Source organism: Hippocampus zosterae, chromosome 4 (genome assembly GCF_025434085.1).
Source record: "Hippocampus zosterae strain Florida chromosome 4, ASM2543408v3, whole genome shotgun sequence".
In the NCBI taxonomy this organism is placed as follows: Eukaryota; Metazoa; Chordata; class Actinopteri; order Syngnathiformes; family Syngnathidae; genus Hippocampus; species Hippocampus zosterae.
Window position 1 is genome coordinate 20360160 of NC_067454.1, and position 11940 is coordinate 20372099.

The 11940-nt window shown below is 46.0% G+C and overlaps 1 protein-coding gene across 2 annotated transcripts in view; it reads left to right on the forward strand.

Moving 5' to 3' along the window:
• Positions 1-11940, forward strand: part of apip (APAF1 interacting protein) — a 239912-nt gene that overhangs the window by 92225 nt on the left and 135747 nt on the right. The gene's annotated exons all lie outside the window — the stretch shown is intronic.

Below are 11940 nucleotides of genomic sequence, written 5' to 3' on the forward strand. Positions count from 1 at the left end.
GTGTTAATACAAAATACAGTTGGTTTTAGTGAAACTGTAAATTACCCAGTTGGTAAACATTCACTATTACTCACATTAAGTGTATTTTCATGTCAGCTGAAGTACATGCAGTGTCACCTGAATAAAAGAAGAGCCAACAGAGACCGGGTTTGACTGAAAACCTATTTCAGTATCAGTACACATCATGCAAGCAGTATGTATTGTCCTTGCGTCGGTGTGCTTGCTCAGCGCTGGAATTCATGAATAAATTGCATGTTGTTCTTCTGTGAATACAAGCATGACTTCATAACGAGTTGATGTATGGTTTGCTCTCCTTCCAGTGTGGCGTTTGCATGTTAACTCAGTGTTTGTGAGGGTGTCCTCCTCCATTCCGAAAGCATGCGTGATATCTTTAACTGGGGAGTTTGAATTGCCCTGAGGTGTGAGTGTGCATGTGAATGGTTATTTGTTTTTGTTTTTCTGTCAGTGCTCTGCGAGTTATTGGCCTTTCGTCTCAGGTGCAGTACCCTGCCTCACGTTTCAAATCTGCTGATAAGACTCGAGCACACTCCAACCCTAATAAGGATAAGAGGTATGGAAAATGGATGGATATGCTTAACAAATACACCAGCCCCCAGCCGTGACTGAGCTGCTGTACAAATATGATTTCAATGATACAGTTTTGATACTAGTACAGCAGTATAACAATATTAAGTTATAAAGACAACGCAAGGACTAAGGAATTGCTTTGCAAATATATTTGGAGAAAGCAGTGATCAAAATCAGAACGTGAGATTCTTTAGGTTTGACTTTTTTGATAGGTGAAAACCCATGCAGAGGATATCTCAATCAAAATGAAAACGGGAACACATTTATGGCTAGGGGGGAAGGGGCGGGGTAACACTTGGTATTTTAAAGAAATGTACGGAAGATAATTATACTACAATATGCACATGATTCCAAACTTGGACTGTATTCTGCAGAATTTGAACATGATTTTAATAATTAATTGTACCGGCAGAATAACTTATTTCTTCCCAAGAACATAGGCCCACAGTAAACAAAAATCAACAACTTCCCCTAGTATTCACCCCTCATCTGGGCAAGAAGAACCCGCTTAGGAGATGAGGACTGTCTTTGACACATAGTTACAGTACATGCAACTAGCGTTCCCTGCCAAATGTATCTCTGTATTTGTCCAAAAAAGAACCCGTTACAATGTGGATAGTGAAAGAAAAATCCAGAAGGACCTCTTCGGGAGCTTTTGTATTTGGGCACAGTGTCTCTGAAAACATTTTGGTATGAACAGCATTTACAGAACAGAACAGATTTACCAATTATCAAACTTAATCATAAAAAATAATATGCAACGTCAAATATTCAGTGATTGCACAAAATGTAATATGTTTAGTTATTTAAAACGCCCAAACGCTCATGATCGCATGAAATTATACACACCTTTTAACCCTTTCACAGATGGCGGTTACTACAGTGGATAGCTTATTGTGTTATCGGATTACAGGTTATCATTATTGGTGCTTGAAAGGGTTAAACTACAGTGACGCAAAGTAAAAGACATTTTAGGGTAATGAATAAAATGTTCAACTGCACATGAGGTAATCTGGGTTTGTGACTCAAAGAGTAAGTCTGACACACAGAGCCGCAAGCAAATGTGTGTATTTCTGAAATTGTGCAAGTGCGATCGTGCTGAGACATATGTGTGTGTTACCTTACGGCATACACAGTGCTACGGTCGTGCATAACAGATACTGCCCGCAGGCCTACATGATCATTGCATTTCAAGAACTCAACACCTCTGTTGTGAAGGCCAGTCAGAGTTGAGTCATAGCTCCACAATGACAGGAGGGGAGGACTTGGCAGAGGCGGGAAGGGGACTTCTTCGCCCTAAAAATGGAAAACAGAAAAAAGTAGTGTTCTTATTTGTTTTGCTGTCTAGAAGTGCTTTCAAAATCAACACCAATGTCCTATATATCGTCCTATCTGATATTGTATGTCAATCAAATTGCATTGATGTGAAAGGATGAGCGAAAATAGGATTATGGATGGCGACAGATGGATGGGAGGAAGGATGTAAGTATCATGAATCATTTACAGGCAGCATAGGGCAAGAGTGGCCAGCACCGGAGGTAGGCAATTCATCTGCTTTCGTCATTCGCCAGCAGCAGGTCCGTCATCATCAGTCCACTAATATTTCAGATCTACCCAGTCCGTCAGTCATCAGTCCATCACTGCGTCATCATTATTTTAATTGCGCTTCTGTCATCACCAAATTACAGTTTGTCACAGCTATTTTAGGACAGTAGTAACCTTTGTAATTTTGGGGTGGAGGGGGAGACTACTGAGCATCGTTCATACATGCATGACAGTAGTAACTCACTCACGCATTTATAATGTGCGGCAATTACGTGACATCGTCTTTAGTAGGCAATTGAAATCAGAAGATCAAAAAGCCTTGCTTAATTTTCTCCATATATTTCTACCTCAACCCGACACGCAGGACCATCTTTTCTTCCAGTACAGTACATTGTGAGCGACGTTGTCTCCTCTTCTGCGCATTGGGAATCACTTTGGGAATTTGATTCATACACCTGCCAGACTGATGTCGCATTTAATATGTAATATGAACGATTACGTAAAAAAAAAAAAAATCAGATTTCCTTCAAAAATCTGAATTGCAAATGCCTTTTTGGGGATTACTGTTGTCTGTCAATTTCATCAAAAAATGTCAACCCACCTACCACAATGCTCTCACTTGTTCTAAATATTTTTTTTATCTCGTTCAAGTTTGTTAGGACAAAATGTCACATTGGGAGATAGAAATATATATTATATATATACATATAATATGATTCTTCTATTTTGTGACTTCTCAGAGGGTCACGATTTCCTCATGGCTACTCATGCTTGTCTGCCTGTGCGTGTGTCCGCTAATCTCATTTTAGCTTTTGAGGCCAGCCAAGGGGAGTATTTGAGTAACAGCTGACCACAGTGATGTGAGCGCCACTGAATTGCCCATGTGATGCTGCGTGCACACGTACACATTTACACACGCGCTGTAGCCTCTCTTCCACACCTATATTCTCATTTCCACATGGACATTAACCATCAATAGTTCCTTAATGTGACTGCGTGTGGACGCAGTTGGGTGAATGAGAGCGACTGACCTGTGCTTGCCAGTAGCAGCTGTCGCTCCCGGTTTGAAAGGACAGTGCACCATGTATCCACATTAAAATTTCCCTTTGCACAGGGTATACATCACGTTGCATGTAAAGAAATGAAATAGTAACTATTCGACTGTATATACTATACTGTATTATATTGTCATGATATGAACATATATGGTTTCCATGTGCAACGCAATAACGTTCTCCTGCATGTACTGTTAAATAGACGTGTTAAAGGATAAACAAAAGTGCATTTGTAAACATTTATTGCTGTTATTAATACATCTTAAGATGTCAGTTAGCTAAATAGAGGATTGAGATGAGCCCATATAGTCAATGCAGTCCGCGTAAAGCAACCACGGTGTATATTCACCCCTGCAAACAAACACGAGACACATGGGACATGTTTCCCATCGTTTGTCAGCAAAACGGGCGCCCGTTAGTAACGGATTGAGGGAACTTGCGTTTGTACTGGCAAAATGCCCACCTACGGAAATTACATTATCCATGCCAGCTTTCAACCTTAACAAATAACCATTTCACATTTATATCTAATGAGAGTGCCAGGACATTTTTTAACAGATTAGGTTGGAATGTGGTACCACAGAGTGGTATAAATTCAAGTTACAATGATTTGTTCATCCCCAGAGCCATAATAGTTGTAATTATTATGCCTATTAGAGAGAATATTTTAATTTCAAAATGGTGATCTTTAAGCAGCTCTGGTCATTAAACCAACTATGATTTTGTGGATCTATTACAAATGACCTGATTGTTATGCGTCTCTCACAGCTTCAAAATAGCTGCTCATACCATTGGGTAAATCTCAGCTCACCCATCCCACTACTGCAATTTTCCTAGCAACTTGGTCAACCTGTGTGGAACAAAATGACATTATAATATACATATGAGAGTTGAATGCGTGGTTCTCTTCATAATCACTCCAATGAAGGGCAAACGATTTGACACAAAGCAATGCATTGCTTTTTTGGGAATGATACAATTCGATATGATAAAGGCGATTAAACAACAACATTTCAATTTGCAACAATGGCTTTTCAGAAAGTAAAATTATACTAATTCAACGTAACTCCAAATAAGTACTATCACATGGAAAGAGAAAAATCTAGTTCTCTTTTTTTTCACAAATTTACCTCATCATAATAAACTGGTTCTTTGGATGCATTAAATCATCAACGGAAACAAACCCTTTTGTATAAATTGCTTCATATATCTGAGCAATGTCCAATATTCTTATTTGGGGGAAAGATATGGACAAGTATTAAACTTGTATATTTTCACATTAAATTAACCTGCTGAGGTGATTGTTCTGTTTAAAGCACATTTGACAATAAAGTTGTATTCAATCCAATCCAAAAGAACAACTGTATGTAACAGTAAACAATTTTGCCAACAGCTTGCATGTTCTTTTTCAAAAATATAATCAAATAAGCGACTGAGGCTTTGGACATTGTATGGTGTAAATAAGCACGACAAAAGTGCACCCTGTTCACCATATTTATCAGATTTCATTAGTTGGATTATGAAATGTTTTACGGGAAAAGTAGAAGTAAATTATTAGGCTTCACTTATTACTCGCTTGCCAATGTGAACATGAATGCAGATTTGGGGTGTGTGTCTTAGCTCATACATTCATATATATCCATCCATCCATCCATCATCTACCGCTTATCCGGGGCCGGGTCGCGGGGGCAACAGCTTTAGCAGGGAAGCCCAGACTTCCCTCTCCCTAGCTACTTCTTCCAGCTCTCCCCGGGGGATCCCGAGACGTTCCCAGGCCAGCTGGGTGAGATAGTCTCTCCAGCGTGTCCTGGGTCTTCCTCTGGGTCTCCTCCCGGTGGGACATGCCCGGAACACCTCACCAGGGAGGCGCTCAGGAGGCATCCGAATCAGATGCCCAAGCCACCTCATCTGGCTCCTCTCGATCTGGAGGAGAAGCGGCTCGACTCTGAGCCCCTCCCGGATGACCGAGCTCCTCACCTTATCTCTAAGGGAGAGCCCGGACACCCTGCGGAGAAAACTCATTTCGGCCGCTTGTATCCGGGATCTCGTTCTTTCGGTCACGACCCATAGCTCGTGACCATAGATGAGGGTTGGGACGTAGATCGACCGGTAAATTGAGAGCTTCGCCCTTTGGCTCAGCTCCTTCTTCACCACGACAGACCGATACAACGTCCGGATCACAGCAGACGCTGCACCGATCCGCCTGTCGATCTCCCGCTCCCTCCTGCCCCCACTCGTGAACAAGACCCCAAGATACTTGAACTCCTCCACTTGGGGCAAGATCTCCTCCCCGACCCGGAGGGGGCACTCCACCCTTTTCCGACTGAGGACCATGGTTTCAGATTTGGAGGTGCTGATTTTCATCCCAACCGCTTCACACTCGGCTGCGAAACGCTCCAGTGAGAGTTGGAGAGCCCCGTTTGAAGGAGCCAACAGCACCACATCATCTGCAAAAAGCAGGGATGCAATACTGAGGCCCCCAAAACGGCCCCCCTCAACGCTTCGGCTGCGCCTAGAAATTCTGTCCATAAAAGTTATGAACAGAATCGGCGACAAAGGGCAGCCTTGGCGGAGTCCTACCCCCACTGGAAACGATTCCGACTTACTGCCGGCAATGCGAACCAAACTCTGACATTGGTGGTATAGTGACCGAACAGCCCGTATCAGGGGGTTCGGTACCCCATACCCACGAAGCACCCCCCACAGAACTCCCCGAGGGACACGGTCAAACGTCTTCTCCAAGTCCACAAAACACATGTAGACTGGTTGGGCGAATTCCCACTTACCCTCAAGGACCCTGCTAAGGGTGTAGAGCTGGTCCACCGTTCCACGGCCTGGACGAAAACCACACTGCTCCTCCTCAATCTGAGGCTCGACTTCCTGACGGACCGTCCTCTCCAGCACTCCTGAATAGACCTTACCAGGGAGGCTGAGGAGTGTGATCCCTCTGTAGTTGGAACACACCCTCCGGTCCCCCTTTTTAAAAAGAGGGACTACCACCCCGGTCTGCCAATCCAGAGGCACTCGCCCTGTTGACCACGCGATGTTGCAGAGGCGTGTCAACCAGGACAGCCCCACAACATCCAGAGTCTTGAGGAACTCCGGGCGGATCTCATCCACCCCTGGGGCCTTGCCACCGAGGAGCTTTCTTACCACATCGGTGACTTCAACCACAGAGATAGGAGAGCCCACCTCAGAGTCCCCAGGCTCTGCTTCCTCCAAGGAAGGCGTGTTGGTGGAGTTGAGGAGGTCTTCGAAGTACTCTGCCCACCGGTTCACAACGTCCCGAGTCAAAGTCAGCAGCGCCCCATCCCCACTGTACACAGTGTTAGTGGTGCACTGCTTCCCCCTCCTGAGACGTCGGATGGTGGACCAGAATTTCCTCGAAGCCGTCCGGAAGTCGGCTTCCATGGCCTCACCGAACTCTTCCCACGCTCGGGCTTTTGCCTCGGCGACCACCGAAGCCGCGGTCCGCTTGGCCAGTCGATACCCGTCAGCTGCCTCTGGGGTCCCACAGGCCATAAAGGCTCAATAGGACTCCTTCTTCAGCTTGACGGCATCCCTTACTGCTTGTGTCCACCAGCGAGTACGGGGGTTGCCGCCACGACAGGCACCAACCACCTTACGGCCACAACTCAGATTGGCCGCCTCAACAATAGAGGCAAAACTCGGGCTCAATGTCCCCCGCCTCCCCCGGAACATGGGAAAAGCTCTGTCGGAGGTGGGAGTTGAAACTCCTTCTGACAGGGAATTCTGCCAGACGTTCCCAACAAACCCTCACTATAAGTTTGGGTCGGCCAGGACGGACCGGCATCTTCCCCCACCATCGGAGCCTACTCACCACCAGGTGGTGATCAGTTGACAGCTCCGCCCCTCTCTTCACCCGAGTGTCCAGAACATGCGGCCGCAAATCCGATGATACAACTACAAAGTCGATCATCGAATTGCGGCCTAGGGTGTCCTGGTGCCAAGTGCACATATGGACACCCTTATGCTTGAACAAGGTGTTCGTTATGGACAATCCGTGACGAGCACAGAAGTCCAATAACAAAACACCACTCGGGTTCTGATCGGGGGGGCCGTTCCTCCCAATCACGCCCCTCCAGGTCTCACTGTCATTGCCCACGTGAGCATTGAAGTCCCCCAGCAGAACAAGGGAGTCCCCAGCAGGAGTACTCTCCAGCACACCCTCCAAGGACTCCAAAAAGGGTGGGTATGCTTAGCTGCTGTTTGGTGCATATGCACAAACAACAGTCAGGACCCATCCACCCACCCGAAGGCGGAGGGAGGCAACCCTCTCGTCTACCGGTGTGAACCCCAATGTACAGGCACTGAGCAGGGGGGCAATGAGTATGCCCACACCTGCTCTGCGCCTCTCACCGTGAGCAACTCCAGAGTGGAAGAGAGTCCAACCCCTCTCGAGAGAACTGGTACCAGAACTCAGGCTGTGTGTGGAGGCAAGTCCGACTATATCCAGTCGGAAATTCTCTGCCTCACACACCAGCTCGGGCTCCTTCCCTGCCAGAGAGGTGACATTCCATGTCCCAAGAGCTAGCTTCTGCAGCCAAGGATCGGACCGCCAGGGTCCCCGCCTTTGGCTGCCGCCCAGCTCACAAAAAGCCCCAGACAACTTAGCTTCTAGGATCATTGAGACACACAAACCCCTCCACCACGGTAAGGTGACGACTCACGGAGGGGACATTCATATATATATATTAGAGCTGTCAGTTTAGCGCGTTTTTATTGGCATTAATTTAAATGAATTTTAACAGGATTAATTTTTTTCTTGCAAGATTAAGGCGGCACACGTCACAAGCAGATGTTACGTTGCTCTATAAATACACCAGAAACAAAACAACAAGCGCGCTGCAGAAGTCCACGCCCATGTCTGTTTTGCCAGCCACGGCAGCGCGAGACACCGAAAACGGATACTTAAAGAGTTTATGAATGGAAAGTTTACCATTAAATAGTTGCCATATTGCTCCACTGACAAGACCAAAGTTATCTGTTCTTCTCTCTCTCTGTGTATCATACAGGTATACGATGTATGCCTCTGACGCGATTGTTACTTGTTTGGAACTATTTTGTGTGGAAGGTTACAGCGTTCCGTGTCCATATAAATAGAGCGGGTGGAGCTTCTCTGTGTTCGTCTGACAGTGACGGTGCGCTACTGTGGTAGCGACCTAGCGAAAGTAAAACGTCTCCAGTGTTGTCATCGAACCAAGTGTAGTCATTTGAAATGAGGTCTACACAAAACCGTAGAGACTTCCGCGCAAGAAGGACCAACACAATCAACATAGCCTGACTGTGTTAGGGGGAGTGAACCCCCCCCCCCCCCCCCCGGCCCCCACTTTCAGAATGGTTTGCCCCTGCAGCATGGGGGAAGTGCGTGTGCTTGTTTGTACGGCCGGCAGTTTCGAATACAGCAGCACATAATGTACACTGGTGTCTGGTGTCTCGTTATTCTTCAACAAACATACAGAAACAGAATGCTGTGTTGAAAGCAAACTTGAGAAAAACGAAATATGCAACCATGGTTTAAATCCACTATAGGCTGAGTACTAGTGTATCTTAGATGTGCACTTTATAATGTTATGTTGCTCTGTTTTGATTTCATAAAAAAAGCTGTTAAAGCAGCTGTTGTGTGACAAAATATTTTTTTCACCGTTATTGATGGACAGTAATATTGTGTGAGAGATTATGTGTGAATAACTGCACCAAGTGAAAAATGTTCATCTAAAATTGAAAATCGAAATTGTTATTTCAGTAAATATTTTCATTTGGCACATAGAAAACTGATTCATGATTCCATGTTGATGAGAGCATTAAAATGGGGAAACGATAAAAAATGTGTGAGGAATCACGATTAATTTTTTAGTTCATTTGAGTTAATTATGACAGTTGCATTTTTAATTAGATTAAATATTTTAATTGTTTGACAGCTCTAATATATATATATATATATATATATATATATATATATATATATATATATATATATATATATATATATATATATATATATATATATATACACACACACATATATATATAGGGGCGGCCCTATACAGTGCAGAGGTACCAGGTTCGATTCCCGCTCCGGCCTCCCTGTGTGGAGTTTGCATGTTCTCCCCGGGCCTGCGTGGGTTTTCTCCGGGTGCTCCGGTTTCCTCCCACATTCCAAAAAACATGCGTGGCAGGCTGATTGAACACTCTGAATTGTCCCTAGGTGTGATTGTGAGCGTGGATGGTTGTTCGTCTCTGTGTGCACTGCGATTGGCTGGCAACCGATTCAGGGTGTCCCCTGCCTACTGCCCGGAGACAGCTGGGATAGGCTCCAGCACCCCCCGCAACCCTTGTGAGGATCAAGTGGTTCGGAAGATGAATGAATGAGTGAATATATATATCTATATATATATTGCGCGTCGTCCCGCACGCGGTCTGTCCTTCCGTCTGTCCCTTTTCAAAACGTACCTACTTCACCGCGCCGCTGCGCGCCGCCACTGCGCGCCGCCACTGCGCGCCGCCACTGCGCGCCGCCACTGCGCGCCGCCACTGCGCCGCTCAGGCAGTGGCTCACTACGATCGCGCGGGCAAAAAATGTTGTCTACCCACAAGCATTGCAATGAAATTGTTAGTTATTTAGTAGAGCTAAACATCTCTTTATTTTCGCGATAAGCAATGAAGATGAACAAAAAGTTGAACAAAGCAACAACACTTTTGTGGGCCGAAGGCCCACCTTACCAGCCTTCCGCAGGAACTAGCTGATGAGCCGCCCGGAGGGCGGCGAACCAGCTAGTATATATAAATATATTTATAGAGAGAGAGAGAGCGAGAGCGAGAGAGAAAGCGAGAGAGAGAGAGAGAGAGAGAGAGAGAGAGAGAGAGAGAGAGAGAGAGAGAGAGCGCGATGTGGTTGCGTGGGTTTTCTCCGGGTACTCCATTTTGCTCCCACATTCCAAAAACATGCATGGCAGGCTGATTGAACACTCTAAATCAGTGGTTCTTAACCACCTGGTAGATATAAAAAAAAAATCCTCATCTTACCCCTCAGGTGGTGTCTGTCCCTCATTCAGCTCGGGTCCTCTACCAGAGGCCAGGAAGCTTGAGGGTTCTGCGCAGTATCCTTGCTGTTCCCAGCAGTGCACATTTCTGGACTGAGATGTCCGATGTTGTTCCCGGGATCTGTTGCAACCAGTCATCTAGTTTGGGGGTCACTGCCCCGAGTGCTCCGACCACCACAGGCACGACTGTCACCTTTACCTTCCAGGCTCTCTCCAGCTCCTCTCTGAGCCCTTGGTATTTCTCGAGTTTCTCATGTTCCTTCTTCCTGATGTTTCCATCACTTGGGACCGCTACATCCACTACAACGGCTTTCCTCTGCCCTTTATCTATGATCACGATATCTGGTTGGTTCGCCATTACCATCTTGTCAGTCTGGATCTGGAAGTCCCACAGGATCTTCGCTGTCATTCTCCACCACCTTCGGAGGTGTTTCCCATTTTGACCTTGGGGTTTCCAGTCCATACTCCGCATAGATGTTTCGGTAGACTATGCCAGCCACCTGGTTATGGCGTTCCACGTAGGCTTTCCCTGCCAGCATCTTACACCCTGCAGTTATGTGTTGGATCGTCTCAGGTGCCTCTTTGCACAACCTACACCTTGGGTCTTGGCTGGTGTGGTATATCTGGTCCTCAATGGCATATTACGCACAGATGTTCGCAACACAACCTGCGAAAGTGTACGCTCAGTGGCAGGGTCCTAACATCAGAGCTGACCCACCAAGACTGGAAACTGAAAGGTACTGGAAAGGCATATGGGAGATGGAGGTTGCACATAAGAGCAGTGCACAATGGCTGGTGAGCCTGAGAGAGGAGCACAGCAACCTCCCTGAACAGGACCCAGTTACCATAACAGTGGCAGACATACAGCAAAGAGTCTCAGATATGAAGAACTGGACAGCACCAGGCCCCGACATGGTCCACACGTACTGTATAAAGAAACTCACAGCACTCCATGAGCGCCTAGCAGCACAAATAAACCAGCTTCTGAGGGATGGGACTCACCCAGGATGGCTAACCGAAGGGCGAACGATCCTGATCATGTAGGATACCTCAAAGGGTGCAGTCCCATCCAACTATCGGCCAATAACCTGTCTCTCCACAACATGGAAGCTCATGTCAGGCATCATTGCGGCTAAGATAAGTGGACACATGGATCAATACATGAGCGAAGCACAGAAGGGCATTGGTAGAGATACCAGAGGAGCCAAACATCAGCTCCTGATTGACAGAACAGTCGCACAAGACTGCAGGTCCCGACATACCAACCTGTGCACAGCCTGGATTGATTACAAGAAAGCCTATGACTTGATGATACAGTGATCCATATATGTGCCATGTTGTAGCATCAGAAAGAAGGAACACGAGAAACTCGAGAAATACCAAGGGCTCATAGAGGAGCTGGAGAGAGCCTGGAAGGTAAAGGTGACAGTCGACAGACTTTCATGACAAGTGCAAGAACACATATAATCTAATTGTGCTGCTGCAGCATTTGCTCAATGTTAAATGGTTTGATGCTCTGAGCACTGTCAGCTCAGGTCAATTGATTCAAGGAGGCATCTTTGTTTCTTATTTTTCTCCAGTCATACACAAGGTCAAATTATTGAGGTCACCTTATGAGGGACAAGGGGGAGGTTATATCTGACTTTCTATCTGGGACTAGTGAATTATTTAACCCTGACAACAAGGAT